The sequence below is a fragment of the Protopterus annectens genome, chromosome 3.part1 (assembly GCF_019279795.1).
Source record: "Protopterus annectens isolate FY-2018-M chromosome 3.part1, PAN1.0, whole genome shotgun sequence".
In the NCBI taxonomy this organism is placed as follows: Eukaryota; Metazoa; Chordata; order Ceratodontiformes; family Protopteridae; genus Protopterus; species Protopterus annectens.
The window spans coordinates 1,695,282,130-1,695,308,463 of NC_056732.1; positions in this window are offsets into that span (position 1 = coordinate 1,695,282,130).

Genomic DNA, 26,334 nt, shown 5'->3' on the forward strand with positions numbered 1-26,334 from the left:
CAAGCAGTCTTTGTTCTTATTATCAATAGCTTCTGCAGCTGTGTATTTTCTCACAGCATAAGCGGAACTCCTTGTCTAAATCTCATAACATTAATACAAGTGATACATCTATTTACTATTTTCCTGACACAAGCAGAAATTATCTGCTTCCCTGTAAATTTCCAGAGCATAAGCAAAGATTATAACTGCGCATATTTCATGACAATACAAAATTGGAAAGCTTCTGCAGTTTGTACAGATTTATGCAGGTGAAATAGAATAAATGTGTTAACCCTTTTCAAACCTTAAATGCACTAAGCATATTACTAATACATACACTAATACATATTTTTCTAACAATGGTTATCTGGTTTAAAAGCTACCTATCTGACAGATAACATGCTGTAAAATGAAATCACTCCATCTCCCCATATATCCACAACCCCACTGGTGTCCCACAAGGCTCCATATTAGGCCCCTTACTGTTTAATATTTTTATCAATAACCTCCACACCTCATTTCACCAAGGGTCTCTTATTCAGTATGCAAATTACTGCATTATAATCTGCTCAGCTAACACCTCAACATAAATACAACACATCACTCAAGCAGAATTTACTGCCATAGAGACATGGCTCCACAATAACCATTTGTCTCTAAACCCCAATAAAAACAAACTCATAACATTCACAAGAAAAACTCTCCCATCAACAAATGTCAATTCAACATACTATCCTTGAACCACACAAAATTTGAATTAGTCTCTCATACAAAACTGCTGGGAGTCATAATTGATGAAGACTAAAAATCTGACCTACACTTACAAAATAACATCAGTAAAACTCACAAAAATTAGGCTTATTTTACCAACATAATCATTTCCTTTCACTCCCAACTAAACAAGTATTCACTTCCATCTACCTTCTATGTTCAGTTGTTTACAGTGCCCCATTGCTAACCAGTGTAATTTCCCTTAGCAAACAGAGATCACAGTCAGTCTGGGGCTGGTTTCTCCCTCTTTCTTCTGATCCCCAATAAGACTCCCCACTAGCACAGCTATAATGTTAAGATCTCAGCCGAGTGGTCAAGCCAAAACCTCCAGCACCCTCTCTGTCCAACCAGTGGTTTGAGTCCCTGCCCAAGTTGCTGACACACAAACACACACACACACACACACACACACACACACACACACACACACACACACACACACACACACACACACACACACACACACACTTTGAGATTTGATTTATATACAAACATACACACACTCTTGGAGCAGGCTGGCACAGGTTTACTAGCTATGCCCCCTTCTGCCCAGGCTATATGGTAGTTATCACTGCCACCGACCACTCTTTATCAGCTACCCTTAGGCCCTTACAAAGGGTGTCCAATCCTACTGTGTAATGTTACTGTTATCTAAATAGTAGTCTGACCAAGCTAGGCTATTAGGAGTGCCCTGTACAGTGTCACCAAATACATATGCAAGTACTCTAAGAGCTTAAATATGTCTCACAAATATCAGCCACAAATATAGGTTTAAATATATTTAATAATAAATAATAAAATAACAAGACAATACTCAGAAAACAAACACAATTAATTCATAGTTCAAAATCAAAGGAAATATTTTAAAACAACATTGCAGGACAGTCTCAAATAAATACAGAAAACATCTAAACTAATCTTTACTATATTCCTATCTATATCTAAAAGAGGTACTATGCCCTAAGTCTCACTTAGAACAAGTGCAGATGGTGATAATGGTCAGTGAATGTTTCCAGGTCAAAGACTAGGAAGTCATAAAGCAATAAAATATTTTTACATTTTAGACTTAGTAATTACGTCTGTCAAAGACAATAGAAAACCCTCTAGCATTAGACATTCTTCACTGAAACTGAGAGATAACACAATTGTTAAACAATTTCAACTTATTTTCTTGAAGTTTTGTAAGTTAATCTTCTATGTTCCAGCAGGGTAAGCTGTGGTTACATTCTGGAAGCTCAGTACATAATGTACAGTTTTGTATAAATCATTTCAATATTGACAAATGACATAGAATTATTTACAAAATTCCAGATAGCTGGGCTGGCAGTGTCACATTTCTCCCCTCCCCAAAAACTCAACCTAGTTTTTCAAGTGACCCTTGAGAAACATTGCTTGAGAGGGTTGAGCCTATGTGGGAATGGGTCTATATTAAATCAGAGAATGCTTAAAAAAGTGAATGCTGATTTATCAACCCCATGTAAGCGAAAACTTACAATCCCGAACACTCAGAACAGCGATTTTTTTTAGCAGGGAAAAAAAATCACTGTTTCACAAAAATCCACAAAATCAAAAGCTGAAGCAACAAATGGAAACGGATGTATACAGTTATCAAATGAATGCCAATGCACAAAGTGAGTGAAAATACTTATTTTAATGGACCAAACAAATCAAGTAAAACACAAATGCATTCACATTAAGCACTTTCATCCATGCTGTGGTGGACTTCATCAGAATCTTTTTTTGTGATTTTGTGGATTTACGTGGTTGCCAGCTGTTTCTTTGACTTTGTTCCACAAAAATAAAAATAAAAACTTCAAAACATTAAATAAAGTGGGGTCTTTGCCCCCACACCCCCCTACTTAAATATACCAATTCTGAGATCGCACAACAGTGAAGAAAATGGCAAAGTAATGGGGGCAGCCAAGCAATTTCTTTCCCAGGGAAAGAAATTGCTTATATGCTGTTTCGTTATTTTGCTGTTTCATGCTTTCAAGGTCGATCAAGATGCATTCGAAGGATTGTGTCTTTGATTATATAATAGGAACCTTCTGGGAATACCTTACCCCATTCCCTGTCTTGAGAGCCCATCTGTGTTGGCATTGCTAACCCCACTGCAGTGCTGCACTGTCATATCATATGCTTGCAACCTTAGGCTCCACCTTAGCAACTTGACATTTTGCTGGCTGGCTCGATGTAGCCATGTTAAGGGACTGTGCTCTGTAACTACAGTGAATATCCCTCCATACAGTTAAGGCTGAAGTTTCTGCAGTGCCCACACTATGGCTATGCATTCCTTTTCTACAGCTGCATAGCTTTCATCCCTAGGTTGGAGCCTATGACTGAGATAAACCACTTAGTGCTCTTCTCCCTCTGAGGAAACCTGACTAAGTACAGCCCCCACCCCATGATTTGAAGCATCCACCTGCACAACAAATTCTGGCAAACACAAAGGGGCCTCCTTTAAGCTTCTGGAATGTCAGCTGACATGCTGGGGTCCACATTACCTTATCTGGCTTGTTTTTCCTTGTCAGATCTGTGAGGGGAGCAGCTATGGTACTATAATTGGTGCTGTCCCTAAGAATGCCCTCACCTGCTTTTTGGTAACAGGGGCAGGCCATGCCTGAATGGCTTCCACTTTAGCAGGTTCTGGTCTGATCTTACCACTCCCCACATTTACTGGACTTAATGGTCATCCCTGCCGTCTGTAGTCTGCCTTGCACCTCCCTGACATGCTGAAGGTGCTCTTGCCAAGAATGGCTGTAGATGGCAATATTGTCTAGGTAAACAAGGGCAAATTTCCTACTCCTGCTAGGATATGATCTACCAGCCTATGGAAATTCACTGGGGCATTTTACATCCCAAAAGGCATCTTCTTGAACTCATACAAGCCAAAATGATTCACAAGGGCTGACCTCTCTCTAGCACTGAGAGTCAAGGGCACCTGCCAATAACCCTTGTAAGATCAATGGTGGTAAGATACTTAGCCCCACCCAGCTGCTCTAGGGCTTCATCTGTCCTAGGCATGGGATACGCATCTGACTCTGTGTGACTATTTAATTTCCTGTAGTCTACACAGAACCTGGTGCTGCCATCCTTCTTTGGCAACAGCACCACTAGGAAGGCTCAGGGACTGCTGGACTCCTGAATTACCCCTAGTTCCAACATTTCCTATACCTCCTCCCTCAGAGTCTGCTTGACTCTCTCAGGCACCCTATAAGGGGCCTGTTTAATGGGCCTTTGGGGGTCAAGTATCCACATGGTGCTGCACCAGGTGGGAGCACCCTGTTTTCCCAGTGAACATGTCCCCAAACACCTGTAACACTGCTCAGATTTCTTGAACCTAGGTAGGGGATAACTGCTGGGACTTGCTTCCCCATCCACTGAGGTGTCATTCAGAGCCTCACTGAGGAGATCAGTCACCAGATCCCCCTCAGACTCCTCCTGCCATCCACTACAAATACTCAGCACAAGGGCCTCCCTATCATGATAAGTTTCATCATGTTAACATGGTACAGTTTTTAGCCCTGACTCTTGCCTAGCAGTTCTACCATGTAGTTAATATCACTGACCTTCCTTACCACCTTGTAGGGTCTCTCACAAGCTGCCTGCAGCTTGTTGTGTCTGACAGGAATGAGAACCATTACCTGCTGCCCTACAGCGTACTCTCTACCTCAAGCATTCCTGTCCTACCAGACCTGTTTCTGCTATTGGGCTTCTGCCAGGTTCTCCTGGGTCAAGCCGATGAGCTCTCTGACCCTTGTCCTGAGGTTTAAGACATACGCCACAACACACTCCTTGCAGGATTCACATTCACCCTCCCAGTCATCTCGAATCAAATCTAGAGGTCCCCTCACCCTATGTCCATACAGAAACTCAAAGGGTGAAAAGCCTGCAGATTCCTGTGGCACCTCTCTGTGAGCAAACAACAAATGGGGCAAATATTTGTCCCACTCCCTCTTAAACTAGTCTGCAAATGCCTGCATCATGGACTTAGTATACAGTTTAACCTCTCAACAAGACCATTAGTCTGGGGATGGTAGGAGGTGGTCTTTAGGGGCTTCACCTCACATTACTTCCACAGAAAAGCCAGCAGGTCTGACATGAAATTGGCTCCTCTGTCAGTCAGTATTTCTTTTGGAAAACCTGCCCTGCTGAAAATTTCTAACAAAGCATTTGCCACCGTTTCTGCCTCAATGGAGGACAATGCTGCTGCCTTAAAGTATCTGGTAGCCTAATCTACCACTAGGATATACTTTTTCCCTGTGGAACTTGGGGTACTCAGAGGCCTCACAATATCCATAGCTACCCTTTGAAATAGGTCCTCAATCACATGCAAAGGCATCAAAGGAGCTTTCCCCTTGTCCCCTGCCTTGCCTACCTTTTGGCATTGCTCACAGATCCTGCAGTACCCTGTTACATCTCTGGAAATCCCAGGCCAATAAAAGTTCTGCATAATACCTCTCTTTGTACATTTAATGCCCATATGATCTGCAAAGAGAATATCATGGGCTATGGCTAGAAGTGCCAGATGGTAGGCTCTGGACACTACCAACTGCTATATTCTCTCACCCTCTAGCCCTCCCTCAGGGGTCCACTCTCTATACAGTAACCCCTTGTGCCAGTATACAGATTCCCCTTTCCCTTGAAAATCAGGTGCCTCACTAGCTCCCTCTCTCTCTCAGGTCTTGTAATGTAGGGTCTGAGAACAGAGCCTGTCTAATCTCTCTTTTTATAACCCTTCCCAGCTCTCCTTCCACAGGAAGTCTGGTATCCTCTGACAGTGATGCCTCACTGTCAGCCTGGGTATTACTACTCACCTCTGCCCTTGCAGACACTTTGTCCATGTAACATCAGTACCTACAAGCAGCTGTGGTTTACCTTCAGTCTCACTGCTAGAGGGTAGCTCTCTCCCGGAAGTAACCATCTCACCAGTCCTGGCTGCAAGTGTGCGGTCTGTCTGGGTCTCCCACAGGCTACCAGCTCCACAAGCTTGTCTGCAAGTCAGACTGCATGTCATGCATACATGGTGCTGCAGTATCTAAATCATTCCCTATCAGGACATCTGCAGGGATATCCTCAAACACACCTACTTGCCGGCTTCCTTTTCCATCCTCCCAGTCAAGGTGAATCTTAGTCAAAGGCATTTGGAATGGGGTCCCTCCTAAACGTCTGACTGGAGTAGACTGCCCAGGGAAGTAGGGCTTCTCTGTAACCATTGCAGGCTTTACACTGGTTATGTGAGAGGCTGTGCCTCTTTAAGCCATGGCCTCTTTCCCATTCACTAAGATAGGATATAACCTCTTGTGGTAGCTTGGTACTTTTGTTGTCTCGAGACAACTTACTGTTGGCATTTTGTCATTCCCACTTACTGGCTCTCCCACAACCTTTTTTTCCCCACCTTGCCTCCATGGACATCTATATGTTACATAGCCCCACTAATTGCATTTAAAACATTTAACCCTTGGTCCTGGACATGTACCTGGACTAGTGGCTTCCCCTACTACTGGATGACTCTTTGGGGGGAGTCTGGGCTGCCCACCATGGGTTCCCTTAGACCCATGAGCAGGAATGGGTGTCCCTTTCATGTGCAGTGATGCCCAGCTTGCTAGGTATAGGTCTCCCTTCTTCCACAACCCATCTGCAGTATTATATTGTCTATCAGTTAACTAGATTCTTGTGTCCTCAGGCAAAGTACTAAGGGCTTGTTGCCTCACCAAAAGGTTTGTCAGCTGTTCAAAAGTGGTGACCTGACATCCGTTCACCCACCTATGAAAATAAGTGCTTAGTTCAGCAACATATTCACACATGCTGTCATCTGCCTTCTGTCTATGCTCATGAAACATTTTCCTATAAGCTGCAGGTGTTAACTTAAAGCACCCTAACAAACACATTTTGACTGTATTATAATTTAAGCAATCAATATTAGACGGTTTAGAAATTACAGTTACAACTTTACCATGGAGTAAGGGGGGTCAGGAACCATACCCAGAGCCCATGGTCAACATTATACTGTTTACACACCCTATCAAATATATGAATGAAACTATCAAAATTATCCCACTCCGTAAATTGTGGAAGAAATTCACTGACCTTTGTTGCTTCTGGGGTTCAGTTACTCCCTTCTCCATTACCTCCATGACTCCGGTGAAGAGTCAGCATTTCACTCTCATACTGCCTCTGCCTCTGCTTCTCCTCAGCCTCCAACCATCACAGTTTCTCATTTTCCTCAGGCTGAAGATGTCTCAGTTTCTCATTTTCTTCAGCCTCAAGACATCTCAGTCTCTCTGCTGCTGTTATTTCCAAATGCTTGACCACTAGCTCAAATCTCTTTAACTCCAGATGGATTTTTAAGTCCTCTGTGGAAAGGCTGAGCTGCCAATTTTCTGCGAGTTGCACATCTCCATGGCCAGTCTGATTGTCCTCCTGGTTGCTATTCTCTGATGCAGCTCTGACTAAAGCTGCAATCATGTCTGCTTTAATCAGGTTGGCATACACCAGTCCTTTAGCCTGGCACATCTCAGTCAACAGGCTCCTTGTCAGCTTGCCATACTCCTCTGTCAACATGCTTGTCTGCTCTCCCTGACTAACTAAGCTAACAAAAAAATAAAACAATTGTGATATGAACTCTGAATGTTCAATCCGTGGCTAATTGACAGTACAAACATCTTCAGTGACCACTTTACACAGGCTACAGAAATTCAATATCCAAGCCACTACAAGCCAATTAATATGGGATGTGGCTGTCTCACCACAGTCAACAATTAATATGTGATGTGGATATTCCACCACTGCCACCAATTAATATGTGATGCCCCTGTACTGACCAAGTAACCAAGGACCCTCAATCGTCATCGCTTGTTTCCCAGCTTTCCTGTAACTAGTCTAGTCCAGATACAGATTTGCAGTATCCAGGACTGTTTGTAAGCTTCAGAGCCCTCCCCCCCAAGCCTTTCTGTGTTGGAGGGAAGCCTTCTAGCTTATCAATGTGAGTGGTAAGCACTAGGTAGCCAATCTACCACAAGAGTTGTTTCGGGTCCAGAAATTGTAGTTTATTGGCCGTACGGGCAGTTTTTCCATCTCTGTCAATCTTCTGGTTTAAAAGCCCACATTTGCACTTGTTTCCCACCTTTCCTGTAACTAGTCTAGTCCAGATACTGATTTGCTATATCCAGGACTGTTTGCAAGCTTCTGAGCCCCTCCAAGCCTTTCTGTGTTGGAGGGAAGCCTTCTAGCTTATCAGTGGGAGTGATAAGCACTAGGTAACCTATCTACCACAAGGTCCAGGTACAGATTCTTAGTTTTAGCACTTGAATTTGCTTATTCATGCTCAGCACTTGTTCAGAACTTGTTGTTAGCACTAAACAAGCTACAAATTACTACAGCACTCAACCTTCCTCTTTACCTAGAGGAAAACAGTTTTTGTACTTACTTTCCTCACTTGCTTAGAGAAAAACAGTTCTTATACTCACTTTCCTCCGTTGTCTAAAGGAAAGTATTTTTTTATGCAGGCATGTCCAAGGGTCAGCTCCCAATGTTCTCTCCTGTCTATCAGATGAATCGGGGCATCTTGGGGCAATGTAGCAATTGCCTCATGTACACAGACAGCCCTCTCCTCCTACCACCCAACACCACAACCTGTGAGAGAAGCACTTATCTAGCTAAATTGGAGGTAAATCTCTCTCCAGTCAAGACTGAACTTGACAGTCAAGAGGAGAAGGTAAACACTTGCACCACACCAAACTCATCACATAGTACCACTAAACCTACACCACCAAAATCCACACATAGAAGCACAAAAACATTTGCAAAGGCTCTCAATAATAATCTGTTCAAGCAACAGAGACCTTCAAAGCATAAACACAAGCAACCTCTACGACCCAATACAACCCAAATGACACATAGCCCACAGAATGAGTGTGCCACTCAACCATAGCCCATAAGGCAAAACAACGTACCCAACACACTAGTCATAGGTGACTCTGCAGTCAGGCACACTGATGTCCCACTCACCAGGTTAAACAAGGAGAAGGTTACGGTCAGCTGCTTGTTGGGTGCCAGAATCTGCCAAATAGCCCATGCACTCAAGTCACTCCACAACAAGTACAAATATGACTCTGTCATTGTCCATGTACCTCCCTGGACTGCATGAAAAGAGACATGGAAGAACTCTCTGATCTTGTAGCCCTGGCAGGTATGACCCTAGCCCTGAGGAGCATCCTGCCATCACCCAGAATGATACCGCAGTACAAAGACAAAATGATTGACTTCAACAATTGGCTAAGCTTCAGGTGTCATTCTAAGGGGATCCAGTATCTGTCTGCCAGGGACAACATGGTCGACAGACCACCATGCTTTGCCAGAGATGGCCTGCACCTGTTACCCCTGGGATTCCGGATACTGGCCAAGGCTCTTCCTGCCCCTATAATGCTTTTTTTAGGCAAGGTTCAAATGACAAATTCACCACTGTAAAAGGAACAGGCAAGCAAAAACTGAGGGTAATGCTACTCAATGCTAGAAGTATAAATCTCAAAATGCACTCCCTCAAGGCACTCCTTAAAATGGAGAACATTGATATCGGTGCAGTGACTGAGACCTGGTTCAAGGCTCCAGACATCACCCCTGCGTTACAAGGCTATAACTAATACCACACTTTTTGGCCACCTAACCTGGACCCGAACACCAAAGGCGGAGGTGTGTCCATATTCATTAAGGATATCCACACCTCCAGGCTAGTTGCGCAGCATAATGCATCCGAGGTTATCCAAGTGCAACTAACTCTGGGCAAAACTGCAATCCAATGTCTAGCTTGCTACAGATCCCCCACCATTCCCCAGGATTCCCACTCCTCTTTTCTTGATATACTGCAAAATAGTAGGGTTCAGTCAAACACCCTAATAATGGGCAATTTCAACTACCCCATCATTAAATGGAAAAACTACTCATATACCAACTCCTTCGCTCAACACTTTCTGGAATTCATAAATTCCAATCCCTGGATCAACTTATACACACCCCCACCAGGGGCAACAATATCCTAGACCAAGTCATTACCAACATGAGTGACCAGTGTTCCACACCTGAAGTCAACTCCTCATTGGTCAGATCCAACCATAAGCTAATCACCCTGGATATCCACATACCTCCCCCCCACTCCCCATTAAGGAAATCACAGTAAAAAATTTCTCTAAACCCAACCTTATGCTTCTTAAGACAGAAGTGGCGAACTTCATGACACCCATGCAGATGGACAATACACTTATGACTGCTGAATCCTACTCAGATGCACTCTATAAGCACTTACACAAGTGCATGAATCGCGCTATCCCAAACAGAACCAAGATGCTATCCTCCAAAAAAAGGAAGCCAATCTGGTGGTCCCCTGCCGTAAACAAACTCTACAACAGAAGGAAGACACTGTTGCAAAAAAGAGTAAAATCCCATGAGTGGAGGAGTTCCCTGGTCAGCCTCAGCAAGAAGCTGAGATCCCTTATAAGATCCTCCAAAACTAGCTACAAAAACAAAATTGCCACTTATTCTAGGGACAACTACAAAACATTCTATAGCTATGTCAAGAATCTCAATGACAACACCCAAGTCTGCTCTGAGTTACAGCACAACGGCCAAAAATTACAGAACCAACTGATATTGCCAGTGCCCTGGCAGATAGGGTCAGTGCTAACTTTACCCCTCTCTCACCCCCTAAAGGGCCCATATCTATACAGGAAGAATTCAGAGTCCCTGTAATCACAACTACGCAGGTAAAAACTGCACTCTCGAAAACCAAAAACACAGCATCCATGGGACCAGACAACATCCCAGGCTGCGTTTTACACGAACTTGAGAACGAACTGGCTCCCCACCTAAGCACCATGTTCAATCATACTCTCACATCAGGCTTTGTGCCAACTGAATGGTGCACAGCAACAGTTATCCCACTCCACAAAGGGGGAGCCACCACTGATCCCAGGAACTATCTCCCTCTTAGCCTGACGAGCCTGGTCTGTAAGGCCATGGAACGTATCATCATGGAACTCAGAAACAAAGACATTGGTAACCTCCAAACTCTGGACCCCACCCATTTCGGGTTTGTGAGAGGCAAATCATGCCTTCTGAACCTGATCGACTTCTTTGAGGCAGTCACCAAAGCTGTAGACAAGAATAAGGTAGTTCACACAGCCTATCTTGACCTCGCCAAGGCTTTCAACACCATCCCCCATTCTGGAATTATAGATAAACTCACTAAACTAGGTATAACTCCCTATGTCACAAGATGGGTTGTCAATTGGCTCACTAACAGAATGCATACTGTAAAAGTTGCAGACTCCAAATCTGACTTCAAACCAGTGACAAATGGAGTACCACAGGGTTCAGTCCTGTGACCTCTCTTGTTTGGTATCTATTTCTCTGAAGTACAGGCTAACACAGAAGGCCTTTGGATAATGAAGTTCACAGATGGCTGCAAACTAGGAGCCATAGCTGAGACCCCAAATTATGTGGACATCCTACAGAAGAGCCTCACTGAGACAGATGCCTGGTGTCAGAGCCATGGCCTCAAGCTCAGTGCCAAAAAGTGCATTGTCATCCCCTTTGGTAAAAACTATGTACCCATGAACTACCACATAGGTGGCAGTCTACTTAAAACTGAATGTGTGATAAGAGACCTTGGGACCCAGGTGTACAGTAGTCTCTCCTTTCATAATCACATCGCCACAGTAGTCAGGAAATCCTTCTATATGGCACACCTCATCACAAAAGGGTTCTCATCTAGGAAAAAAGACGTCATTGTTCCCCTTTACTCGACACTCATTAGAACCATTATAGAGTGCAACGCCCCTTTTGGAATGTACCTCACACGACATCTGCAGCAGCTGGAAAGGCCACAGAAGTACCTCACAAAGAGGATTACTGGCCTCAAACAGATGCCCTACACTGACTGTCTCAAAAAACTCCAGCTGTACTCCATAGCATATCGCTTACTCTGAGGTGATCTCTGCCTAACTTATAAAACTATGTCAAACCAAGAGCTGTTGGATATGCTACACCTAAAGAAATCCCAATCCCTCTGAGCTACATGCTCTAGGGACCTAAACCTTGTCACCACAATAAACAGGACATGCTGGAGGGACAGATTCCGGTCCCAGAGACTTCCTATACTCTGGAACAAGCTACCCATCTATGTCAAGCAAAGTTCCTCATTAGCACTCTTCAAGAAAAATCTTGATAAGAGGATGGGAAATAGGAAATACACCCCAGGGATCACTTCTGTGGCTCTACTCAACAGGGGTACAGGAAAATAACTTTCTTGGGTGGTGTAAGCCAGGGAACCTTGTTGGCTAGGCTTACTTAGGCCCTTGGGCTGATAGCCTAGAACCTACCTATGAACCTATGAACCTATGATATACACAATGGAAGGATGACAAGTACACACACAATAATATGCAATTTCGCTTAACAGCACACAGAGATCACAGTCAGTCTATGGCTGGTTTCTCCCTCTTTTTCCAGATCCCCAAAAAGACTCCCCACTGGCACAGCTATAGGGTTAAGATCTCAGCCGAGTGGTCAAGCCAAAACCTCTGGCACCCTCTCTGTCCAACCAATGCTTCGTATCCCTGCCCAATTAGCTGACACACACACACTTTGAGATATGATTTATATACAAACATACACACATTCCTGGGGAATACTGGCACAGGTTTACTAGTTATGCCCCTTCTGCCCAGACTATAAGGTTCTTATCACTGCCACCAACCACTCTTTATCAGATACTCTGAGGCCCTTACAAAGGGTGTCCAGTCCTACTGTGTAATGTTACTATTATTCAAATGGTAGTCTGACCAAGATAGGCTATTAGGAGTACCCTGTACAGTGTCACCAAATATATATGCAAGCACGCTAAGAGCTTAAATATGTCTCACAAATATCAGCCACAAAGATAGGTTAAAATATATTTACTAGTAAATAATAAAAGAAGAAGACAATACTCAGAAAACAAACACAGTTAATTCAGAGTTCAGAATCACAGGAAATATTTTAAAACAACATTGCAGGACAGTCTCAAATAAATATAGAAAACATCTAAACTGATATTCACTTTATTCCTATCTATATTTAAAAGATGTACTATGCCGTAAGTCTTACTTATAAGTGCAGATGGTGATGATGATGAGTGGATGTTTCCAGATCAAAGACAAAATACAAAATGCCCAGTCTTTCTCTGAGAGAGTTCTTAAATTAACATCAAATATTACTGCTGGGTTATCTTGGATGACATCACTTTTTGTCACCTGACTTTAGTTCCCAAGCTAAACCAGAAACTAATATTTCTGTGTTAAACATGGATATCTCTCAGACTATTCAACTGTTAGGAAGTTATAAAGCAATAAAATACTTTTACATTTTAGACTTAGTAATTACTTCTCTCCAAGACAATAGAAAAACATGTAGCTCTAAACATCATGTCTGCTTCACTGAAACCGAGAGATAACACAATCATAAACGAATTTCAACTTATTTTGTTCAAGTTTTGTAAGTTAATCTTCTATGTTCCAGTAGGGTATACTATAGTTACATTCTTGAAGCTCGGTACATAATATACAGTTCTGTATAAATCATATCAATATTCACAAATGACATAGAATTATTTATAAAATTCCAGATAGCTGTGCTGGCAGTGTCACATGGATGATTAGAATAGTGTCAGTTCACCACAGAGAGCACTGCTGTTATTTGCTTTCTCACTTGTGTATTCTTTTTGCTAATGAGTTACAGCATCCCTTTTAATCACTGAGATGAAAATAAAGGAAATAGTTAGTGTATATTATAGTTATTGGTTTCAACCTTCACATTTATGGCTTTGCTTTTTCTTTTCAGATTATTTTCTGGACTATTACCATGAGAACCTCTGGGTGGGCATAGCATTGCTCCTTACTGTTGTCCTTGGCATAGCCATTTACTTAAGCCCAGTATTTAAGGTAAGAAATTCAGTTCTGATACTGTACTTCCTGTAAGACATAAAACCCAGACACTATGGTAATAATACACATGTATAGTTTTGTAGTTCTTTGTTCCTAATGTGATTACAAAATGTTCATTTAACCAACAAAACAGGACAGTCAGAATAAATGGATTTTTTCCCAGTGCGTGATAGGTTTGTCATCTTAATTTACCAGTCCAATCTGTTTGTCAGATTCATCATTCACACAATAATCGACATACTTCTCAACTTCTTACCACAAGAATTCTGGACAAAGCCAAAAATAATCAGGAGACAAAGACCCAAAATCAAAGACTCATAAATATTGCATTTGTAAACTTAGGAGCTAGAATAACATGTTTTGCATTAGCCTACATTTTATGAAGGATATGAAGTCTGAAACTCAAATGACTGTCATTATTTGGTGACTTCATTCCTCAGTGATTTGCCAGAAAACCACAAAAGTTTTTGAAGATCAGACCAAAAATATGAGGAAAAAATCTGAACATGTTGTGAAATCCTGGACAGTTGAGAGGTATGCTGAGGACTTTTAGATGGAGTGCTGGGTAACTATGAACCTCTACTCACTGAACAATGAATACCAACTAAAAGATGTAGTATCCATGAAACAACACATATAAAAACATAGAAGAGAGATCATAAAAAGAAATGCAAAACATCAGTTCAGTTTTTACCTACATACTCTGATCATATCTCCAAATTGCTGATCAGTTACAGATGTTTTTTACCTAAAGTTTACTTGCCTCCTGTTCACAAGGATTGACACTATGTGTACTCTGTGCTTTCATCAGTTCCTGAAATCATGGATTAAATATTGCACTTTTAGAAAAGTGTTAAACTTTTCCCAAATGCAGAACTTGTTCATAGGTGCATAGATTAGTACTGGGCTAACTGCCCTTTTGGGATATTTGAGGCCTAGCCATTTACCCCATGTGAGAATCAAACCCTACACCTTGTGTCTTTAAGGTACACACCTTAACCATTATGTCATCCTCCCGACTTGTACCACAAGGAAATACACCCTGACCAAGTGTCACATTTGTGTAACTATTGAACGCATCCACCAAATCCAGTGCTCACACCCTGAAGGAGAAGACACAAAAACATTGAGAGCTCAAGTGTTTGTAGTCATTGCAGGAAAACACATGACTGAATTAGTTTTGCTTTCTTCAAGCAAAGAATCACTGAGATGTATAACAGGAACTGTGGGCTGCTTTTAGTAAATGCAGCTTTCAAGCAACTTTGGCTGATTTCTAGATATAGCACAGGCAATCTTCAACATTCACACTTGGTATACTGGTGCATTAGTGCATAAATGCTGATATCTAACAGTAGGTGACCTAACATAGGGATGTTAAAATGGCTGGTGTCAACTTGTTTATTTATTTAGTTAGTTAGCTACTTAGCTAGATAGATAGTTATCATTGTTTGTTAAGTTGGAGGTTCTCTCTGGGCATAACCCATGTTTAGTGGAAGTCTGGGGATATAAATTCCAGCATATACATTAGCGGCCTCATGTTCATAGGTTCATAGGTTCATAGGTTCATACTAGGCTATCTGCCCTAGGCATTTATAAGCCTAGCCAGAGTGTGTTTGGCTTTTGCCACCCATTTTAAATAAATTTTGCTATGCCCTTTTTCGAGGTTAGTATACTGTGCCTCTGTCTAACAGTGACACAGAAGTGATACCCGGAATAAACCTACGATCCCCCATCCACTCATCAAGATTCCTCTTGAAGACAGTCAATGAGGGACTCTGCCTATCCTGGACTGGGATTTTATTCCGGAGTGAAGGGAGCCTCTGGGTTATGAATCTGTCCCTCCAGCATGTCCTATTTATTTCAGTGCTGAGGTTCAAGTCTCGCGAGCGCGTAGCTCGATGGGATTTGGATTTTCTGAGGTGCAGCATGTCCATTAATTCCAGGTTGGACATGGCTTTATATGTCAGGCACAGATCGCCTCTGAGCAGGCGGTATGCCACTGAGTAGAGCTGGAGTTTCTTTAACGGGGAAGCATATGGCATCTGTTTGAGCCCTTTGATTCTCTTGATGAGGTACTTTTGGGGTCTTTCCATTTGCTGCAGGTGTCTGGTAAGGTACATTCCAAAAGGGGCATTGTACTCAATTATGGGCCTGATGAGGAATGAGTAAAGAGGCACAATGACCTCCCCTGATCTAGATGTGAATCCCTTCATGATTAGGTGGGCCATATAAAATGTTTTTCTAACCACTTTGGCCACGTGGTTGTCAAATGAGAGATTGCTATCAACTTGGGTTCCCAGGTCCCTAATTACTTCTTCTGTACTGAATGGATTACCACCTATGTGGTAACTTGTGGGCACTTTTTTTTTTGCCAAAGGGGATAACTATACACTTTTTGGCATTTAGCTTGAGGCCTTGGCTCTGGCACCAGTTGTCTGTTTCTATGAGGCCCTTTTGGAGGATGCTTGTGTTGGCTGGAGAGCCGATTATAGCACCCAGTTTGCAGTCATCTGCGAACTTGGTCAGCCACAGTCCTTCCATGTTGGCCTGTACCTCCGAGAAATATATACCAAACAAGAGAGGTCCCAGGACTTAGCCTTGTGGGACGCCACTTGTAACTGGTTTGGAGTCTGACATGGCTCCAGCAATTCTATGCATGTGGGTTCTGTCCTTGAACCAGTTTGCAACCCATCTAGTGACATAGGGGTTTATATTTAAGCTGGTGAGCTTATCTATAATGCCCGAGTGGGGTATTGTATCGAAGGCTTTTGCGAGGTCCAGGTAGGCTGTGTGGACCACCTTCCCCTCATCAATGGCCTTGGTGACTGTTTCAAAGAAATCAACCAGGTTTAAGAGGCAGGATCTGCCCTTAACAAAGCCAAACTGGGTAGGATCCAGTGTCTGTAGGTCCCCAATATCTTTTTTTATGAGGTCCATGATGATCCTTTCCATAGCTTTGCAGACCAAGCTAGTCAGGCTTATGGGGCGATAGTTTCCAGGATCCGTTGAGGCACCACCTTTGTGGAGAGGGACCACTGTTGCTGTACGCCACTCTTTGGGTACATATCCTGTGGTAAGGCTGAGATTGAACAGTAGTTTTATGTTTGAGTTTAGCTCTTCTTGGAGTTCATGTAGGACACAACCCGGGACACCGTCTGGTCCCATTGATGCTGTGTTTTTTGCTTTAGAGAGGGCGGCTCTTACCTGAGCATCTGAAATGTCAGGAGGGCAGCACTCTGCTGGGATAGATATTTGCCCTTTTGGTGGGGAGGGGGGAGTTTGCGCTGAACCTGTCAGCTAGGATGTTGGCAATGTCTGTGGGTTTGGTGTATTTTTTGTCATTTTGGACTAATTCTGAGCATATCTGGGAATTCCCACCCAGGTTCCTAACATAACTAAAGAAAGCCTTGTGATTATCCTTAGTGTCCTGTGCAATTTTTCTCTCGAAGCTGGCCTTAGACGATTTTATGAGTGCCCATAGTTTTTTGCTAACACTGATCAGAGATGCCTTCCCTTTTGGGATTTTGCTCTATCATGTAGTAGCTTCCTCCTTCTATTGTATAGTTTGTTTATGGCTGGGGTCCACCAGACAGGACGTCTGCCTTTGGAGGATTGGGTCTTGGTTTTATTTGGGATTGCATGATCCATGCATTCCTGAAGGTGTTCATAGAATGTGTTTATAAAGGATTCTGCGGTCTGGGCCGTATTTTCCACAGGCCCGGGGACTTTGAAGGATTCCACCTCAGTTTTGAGGAGTGTGAAATTTGCTTTAGAGAAGTTTTTCACTGTGGTTTTCTGGGCAGGGGGAAGGGTCGGGATGTGAATATCCAGTGAGATTAGTTTATGGTCTGATCTTACCAGTGAGGGATACACTTCTGGTCTGGAGCATAGAGTCCCCATGTTGGTGATGATCAGGTCCAGTATGTTTTCCCCTCTTGTGGGAGTGGTAACAAGTTGTTCCATAGCATTTGAGTTTATAAATTCTAGGAAACTTTGAGCTAGGGTGTTGGAGCTAGAGTAATGCTCCCAGTCTATGTTTGGGTAGTTGAAGTCGCCCAATATAATGGTGTTTGGAGAGACCTTCATATTTTCCAGTGTTCTCAGGAAGGCCGAGTGGGGTTCCTGGGTTTGGGAGGGTGGTCTGTAGCAGGCTATAAACTGGAAGACAGTTTTACCCACTGTTAGTTGCACATGGATAGTCTCTGATGCTTCGTGCTGTGCCACCAACCTGGAGGTGTGGGTATCTTTGACGAATATTGATACTCCCCCTCCTTTTCTGGTTCGGTCCAAGTTTTGGGGCCAAAAAGCATGATATAAGGTATAACCTGGTAGTGCTAGGGTGCTCTCGGGAGCCTTGAACCAGGTTTCTGTTACTGCACAGATATCGATGTTCTCCATGCTAAGGAGAGTTTCGAGTGCATGCATCTTGAGGTTTAGACTTCTGGCGTTGAGTAGCATTACACTTAGTTTCTTATCCCTTGTGATACCTATGGAGGTGGGTTTGTCTTTTGAGCCTTGCCTAAAAAAGGCACTATGGGGGTAGCAAGAGCCTTTGCCAATATCCGAAAGCCCAGAGGTGACAGGTGCAAGCCATCCCTAGTGAAGCATCGTGGCCTGTCGAGCATGTTATCCCAGGCTGACAGGCATTGGATCCCCTTTGAATGACACCAATACTTAAGCCAATTGTTGAAATTGATCATCTTGTCTTCATATTGTGGCATAATTCTTGGTGAGGGTAAGATGCTACTCAAGGTCAGGGTCATACCGGCCTGGGCCACATGCTCAGAGAGCTCCTCTATTTCTCTTTTCATGTAGTCCAGGGAGGTACATCTCAGGTCATTCACACCAGCATGGACAATGACTGAGTCATATTTGTACTTGCCTTGGAGTGACCTGAGTGCTTGTGTTATGTGGCGGATCCTAGCGCCCGACAGGCAGCTCACCGTGACCTTCTCCTTGTTCAGCCTGGTGAGCGGGACGTCAGTGTGCCTGATGATAGAGTCACCTATTACAAGTGTATCAGGTGTGTTGTTTAGCCTTAAGGGCTGTGACTGTTCGGCACACTGGCTTTGTGAGCTATGTGTTGCATGTGTTTTGTTTTGGGGTAGCGGTTGCTTGGGTGTCTGCTTTGGAGGTCTCTGCTGCTTAGGCAGATTTTATTTAGAGCCTCCGAGTATGTTTTTGTGTGTTTATGTGTTTGGTTTGCTGTCGTGGTAGGTCTATGTGAGACTGGAATTGTAGTGAATGTGGTTTCCTTCTCCTCCTGACAGGTTTCGCCAGTACTGAGTTGAGAGAGCTTAGCCTCCAGTTTGGCTATATGGTTGCATCTCTCACACGTGTTGGAATTTGTTGGGAGGAGGAGAGGGTTGTCTGTGTACATGAGACAGTTGTAACATTGCCTCAAGATTCCCAGATTCACCAGCTGGACCAGAGAGGAGATTGACAACTGACCTTTGGACATGCTAGAATAGTATTGGGAATTCCTTTATAATTGAAAAAAAAAAAGGGCCAATGGGAAACAAGGTACTCAAGGGGAGTTTGTGAGGGTGTAGTGCTTTTAATTTTTTAGTGCTGACTTATATAATTGCTTTAGTGAGCAAGTGCCAGGTAACTTAAATGCAATGTGTTACAGGTAACTTAAATGCAAAATGACAAACAGTAACTTTCTTTCAAGTGAAACAAGGAAATAAGTACAGTAAGCAATGCAGATGTCACTAGGGATCCACAGAAGCACTGAAAAGCCGCATTTTAGGTGGAATTAGCATTTCAGGGAAATAACAAGCAAACAAGCATACAAACAAAGCTAGATTCAGCAGGCCTGGATCTAGTCTATGCTACAGCAAACAAGGTTTACCAATTCCAGTAAGAAACAGTTCAAATATGCAGGCACTATAAGCCTTTAACCAGAAATTCCCAGCTCAGAAGGGCAGAGTCCAGCCTCTCCTCCCACAAGAGTGCAGACCACAAACCTTCTTAATGTAAAATAACTGGCCTGAAGCCCAAGTGCTTAAACCAGAACTAATACATTTTTAGAATAACAGACACTGAGCCCTCAATCAGCAGTTCCCAACTTAGAAGGATGTAAGCTACCTGTCCTGCCACCACAGTGCAGGCCACAAACCTTCCTAATGTAAAACAACTGGTCTGAGCCCAAGTGCTTAATCCAAAAGACTTAGAAATGATAGCTACACTTTAATCAAGTTACTACCAAGCAGTAATAAATACAATTGAATACTTTAAAGAATGCCTGGGTTAGTGCTCAAGTTATACAAACAAAACTAGATTCAGCAGGCCTGGATCTAGTCTATGCTACAGCAAACAAGGTGTACCAATTTAGTAAGAAGCAGTACAAATATGCAGGCACTATAAACCTTTAACCAGAAATTCCCATCTCAGAATGGTAGAGTTCAGCCTCTCCTCCCACAAGAGTGCAGACCACGAACCCTCTTAATGTAAAATAACTGACCTGAAGCCCAAGTGCTTAAACCAGAATAATAAAGCACATGCATATTATATATTATTTCACATGGTCAGTCACATACTTTATTATAAACAACACATGCATGACACAAAAAGAATATGTAGTATTCATATCACAGCATATGCCATGATATCACAGGATATTATTTAAACTACCACAGTAATAAAAAATGAAGAATGCTGTTTGTGTATGCTGAAGGACTCAGCAAAGACCAAGAAGGCAGCATCTTTTAGGGAAAAAAAGATGTACGAAAAAAACAAAGGAGCTCAGTATGAAAAATATACAGAAACGTCTTTGGTCTTTGATTGTAATCAGTGTAAAGAAGGCAATTTCATATAGACAGTGTTAGAGTACATTATAACCTTTCTCTAGGGCCTTTAGGGTCAGAAAATGCTGGGCATTTCAGAAATTCATCTAATGGACATGAATGGGGGTGGGGTCGGCATAGTGTTTAGGGTTTTTACCTTACGTATACAAGGTACAGTATTTGACTCTAACTTCTAGTTGTTGGTTCTTCTTATAATACTTTCCAGACTGATAGTGTAGTATTTACCTGTGAATCTAGACAGGTGGATTTACCTGTGAATCTGGACAGGTGGATTTACCTGTAAATCTGGAGAGGTTGGAAGAACAATGATATTGATGAATACTGTTGATAAGATGCATAGCTTACTGAATATGTATAAGAAACAAAAAAATTGGTCAGATAATTCCTTCATTATCAGTTTATCAGTCGATGAACCATTTGATATTCATTATCTGGATTACTGCTGCAATAGCCTTACCTATATGAGTTATATCCTGGTAAACTATGTGGGTTAAGGAGAGCACAGCAGTGGTTATTTGAACATCTATTGTTATGACGTTTACACACACAGCTGAACTTTCTGTATAATGACCCAAGCCAAGGTGCAAAAAATATTTGGATTACTATATAGTAGTTTATAGATATAGATTATGCAAAAATAATAATTTATGGCCCCAAGCCATTTTTATAGCATAAAATATTGAACATGCGCACTTATTTGTTTTAGATCTAAGAACAAATATCAGTAGTATTGAATCATTCCAGTACATTGCATGTCTGCTTTTTTAATATAGAAAACAGAATATTTATTCCATGTTCTGTTTATAACCTTACCCAATTTTGTTTTCTGCATTGCAGGGGTCATGTGAATTTATGTTTTTATTTGCTATTATCTTTTTCTTTGGTCTTAAAAATGTGATCACCTTTGCCAAGAAACGGAAGTTGATCATCAGTCATGACAGTGGGATGTATGAATTCTACATCGGGAGCAAAATGGTGTACAAGGGGTCCATTGGTGATATATATGTGCGAATGAAGGTCATAAAAAGTGGTATGTGGAAATGGCTGCTTTTCAGTTTTTACAGGATAGCAGCACGTTGCAATGAAGTGTTACACTGCTTGTCATTTGGTTGCATTTAACTTTACACATTGCTACATCCCCTTCTAATTCCCTATGTTTAACTGTATTCCTTGCCTCTTATTAACAATAATTTGTCTGTAATCTAAGCTAAGAGTACATCTGTGCTACTGTCCTGCTTATACCTGTTCTGTGCATCAAAAGTTTGAAACTTAAGCTAGTTTTTATTTTAGTACAGTAGAGAGTCAATTATCCGAACGTCAATTATCCAAAACGTCAATTATCCGAACCAGCCTTCAAAAGGTTTGCGGTAGGAAAAATCATAAAGTCTGCATATGTAAACATTATACATATTTGCTTGAGCATGTTTTTTGACCTTCTAGTCAGTTCATGTGTGAACAATATTCTTTATTGTCCACTAGAATTGCTGAATGGATGAAAAGGGTATTCCCTGTGTGCAGAAAAAACAAGATTTTAGAATTTTTTTTATCCAGTTCAATTATATGTTTAATTTTCCGAGCAATTTGATTATTCAAACTACCCTAGGTCCCAATTAGTTTGGATAATCGACTCTCTACTCTACTCTTCTGTCTGATGCTCCATTATAGTTCATTTATTTATTTAATATACAGTTCGTCATTGATTCACTTTTAATGTACTGTGGTTATTACCTATTTTAATCAGGGACCATCATTTTAATTTCTCTTCCATAAAAGTACCCTGTAAACAAATATAAATAAGTATTTTATAATATATATATATATATATATATATATATATATATATATATATATATATATATATATATATATCTTTGTGTATGTATGTGTGTGTGTCTACGTAATATATTGTGCACTAAATAACCTTATAAAGCTTTTAGATTTCAATGTTAATGTGCAGCTGTTTTGCAAGACCTACCTGAGAAACAAAGCAGAAGTGGGTGAAAGCATTCTGAGTGTTACACAGCAAACGGTGACAACAAAGGAAATTTAAATGAAAACAGACAGCAAAGCTGAAGGTTTACACTTGTAGGGTTATAAAAAAAGGTAACACTAATGTAGTGTGGATCAGTTTAGGGGCAGAAACATATCATTAAGTGCAGAGCTGTTCAAAGGTTCATGAACTACTGGCCTTCTCCAAGGTTGAATGCATAGCCCTTGTTAATATTTATTACTTTCCATATGTGCATGTTGGAGGATCTTGTTGCATAACCTTTTAAGGTAGAAATTGTATGATGCAACACCTTTTTGCTTGTTATTCTAAATATTTTTGATATTAGAGTCAATAATTGTTTTTTAGTATTAGGTTCCCTGACCTGATGTTAGTTACCCAAGCAGTGTGTCCCAGGAATAGATCTACAGACATTGCCTTAAATATCAAAGAGGTGCTTTTCTGAATGGTTCAAGTTTTCTGACTCTTATTTTTTTTTTTTTTTTTTGGTAAATAATTTCTTTTTAGTAAATAATCACAGTACCTTTGTAAGTTGTTTCAGATGGCTTGTTTTAAAACTGTAAAATTTAGCATTGGATTTAGTAATGCTTTCGATGGTAAAATTATCTATAAGGAGTGATTGAAAATGTCAGTGAGAAATAGATGGGCTACAAAATGTGCTTTCTTTTCATAGATACTCACTGGCTATCCACCATATTACTGTCAGCTGGTATCCTGAGAGATTTAATGATAATATCATTTTTTTATGATTTATTTATTTTGTAACCATGATACAGTGCTGCATCACCCATTTATTTTGTGATCATACTATGATGTTGTATTTACTGTTATTAGAGGGAAATCATTACTACTACAAGGTAGACATGTAGTTTTTGTATTTTTGAAGACAACCTTGGAGGCCTTTATAGGTTCACAGGTTCATATGTCTGTACTAGGCTAATGGCCCTGGAGCCTTTACAAGCCTAGCCCATAGGATTACCCTGGCATCGTGCCACTCAACCTTAGTTCCCAGTGCCTCTGTCAAGTAAAGCCACTGGAGTGATCCCCATGTATGGGAAGTCTATTCCATAGCATGGGCAGTCTCTGGGTTATGCACCTGTCCCTTCAGCATGTTCTGTTGATTGTGGTAATGAGGTTGAGGTCTCTGGAGCGTATGGTGCGGAGGGATTGAGATTTCTTTAGATGTAGCATTTCTAACATAGCTGGGTCAGACATGGCTTTGTAAGTCAAGCAGAGATTGCTTCTAAGTAGGCGATATGAGACAGAAAATAGTTAGAGTTTTTTTTAGTCTGTCCATATAGGACAAATGTTTAAGGCCTAGGATCCTCTTTGTGAGGTACTTTTGTGACCTCTCCAGTTCTTGAAGGTGTTTAGTGAGGTACATGCCAAATGGGGCATTGTACTCAATGACTGGCCTAATAAGGGAAGAGTAGAGTGAGACAATGACCTCTTTCTTCCTGGAAGCAAAACCCTTAGTAATGAGATGTGCCACATAGAAGGACTTTCTAACCACAGTGGCAATGTGGTGATCAAAAGCGAGGTTGCTGTCAACCTGTGTTCCCAGATCTCTTATAATACCTTCTGTGTTCAATGGACTACCATCGATGTTGCAGTTCATGGGAACCAGCTTTTTTCCCATAGGGGATGACGACACATTTTGTGGCATTGAGCTTAAGGCCATGTTTCGGACACCAGTCGTCAGTGAGGCCTTTCTGTAGGATGTCAACATCACTCGGGAAGTTAATAATAGCTCTCAACTTGCAATCATCTGTGAACTTTGTTTGCCAGAGTCCCTTCATGTTGGCCTGGACTTCAGAGAAGTAGATACTAAACAGGAGAGGACCCAGGACCCAACCCTGTGGGACTCCACTCCTGACAGGTCGACAGTCTGACTTGGAGTCAGCTACATTCACACTGTGGGTTCTACCTGTGAGCCAATTTACAACCCACCTAGTGATATAGAGGTTGATGCCTAGCTTAGTGAGTTTTTCTGATTCCTCAGTGGGGAATGGTATCAAAGGCCTTGGCCAGGTCAAGTAGGCTGTATGAGCCATCTTGTCTTCATCCACAGCTCTGGTGACTGACTCAAAGAAGTTGACCAAATTGAGCAGGCATGATCTACCCATCACAAAACCAAACTGTGTGGGATCCAGAGTTTGGAGATTCCCTGTATCCTTGTTTATTAGGTCTATGATGATGCATTCCATAGCTTTGCATATCAGACTCATCCGGCTTAAGGGGGCGATAGTTCTTAGGGTCTGTAGTCACACCTCCTTTGTGGAGAGGGATGACTGTAGCAGTGCACCATTCAGTAGGGACAAAGCCTGAGGTGAGGCTGTGATTGAACAGGGCACACAGGTGAGGTGCCAGTTCACTCTGTAGTTCATGTAGACCACAGTCAGGGATATTGTCAGGTCTCATAGAAGCTGTATTCTTGGCCTTGAACAGTGCTGTTTTAACCTGTGCAGCAGTAATACTGGGTGCCTGGCAATCTACTGGTATTGTGACTAGTCCCTTGGGGGTGAGAGAGGGGTAAAGTTGGCACTAAATCTGTCGAGCAGTATATATACAATATCTGTTGGCTCGATGTAGGAGGTACCATTGTGCAGTAACTCAGAGCAAATCTGGGTATTGCCATGGAGAGATTCTTTACATAACTATAGAAGGCCTTGTGGATGTCTTTATTATCTGCTGTAATTCTGTTTTCATAGCTAGCTTTATAGGATTTGATGAGGGATCTCAACTTTTGTTGAGGCTGATAAGGGAATTTTTCCAGTCTTGTAGCATCACCTTATTCTGCATCCGTTTCTTCCTTCTGTTGTAAAGTTTTTTTGTGGCAGGGGACCACCAGATTGGCTTCCTTTTTTTGGAGGAGAGCGTCTTGGTTCTATTGGGTATGGCGAGATCCATGCATTTGTGCGCGTGTTCATACAGTGCATCGGTGTATGATTCGGTGGTCATGCAACTGATCCTCTATTTGCATGGGTGCCATGAAGCTAGCCACCTCTATTTTTAGGGGCCCAAAGTTAGCTTTGGAGAAGTTTTTCATGGTGCTTACCTTTGCACTGGGGGGATGTGGATTTCCAAGTTGATTAGTTTGTGATTGGATCTAACCAGGGAGGAGTTGACTATTGGTATAGAGCAACGGTCGCCCATGTTAGTAATGGCCAGGTCAAGGATGTTGCTACCTCTAGTGGGGGTAAGAATAAGCTGGTCCAGGGCACTGGAATTAATGAATTCCAGGAAATGTTGGGCAAGTGTATTAGTACATGAGTAGTTTTCCTAGTTAATGGAGGGGTAGTTGACGTCGCTCAGTATGAGAATGTTAGGTTGGACCCTAATATTCTCCAGGGTGCTTAGGAATGTGGAGTGTGAGTCTTGGGATATGGTTGGGGATCTATAGCAGACTATGACCTGAATTGCCGTCTTACCCAATGTTAGCTGCACCTGAAGTATCTCAGATGCATTATGTTGGGTTACCAGTGTGGAGGTGTGCACATCCTTTATGAATATGGAAACACCACCACCTTTGGAGCTTCAGTCCATGTTCTGGGGCCAAAAGGTGTGGAAAGAGTTATTGCCTCGTCGTCCTTGACTGCTTTCTGCTGCCTTGAACCAGGTCTCTGTTATGGCACAAATGGCGATGTTCTCCATTTTACGGAGTGCTTTGAGCAAGTGCATTTTGAGATTTAGGCTTCTAGCATTGAGCAGCATGTCTCTCAGATTGCATTTGTTTGTAGCTGTTATGGTGGTAATTTGGTCTTTAGAACACCACCTAAAAAGGCACTAT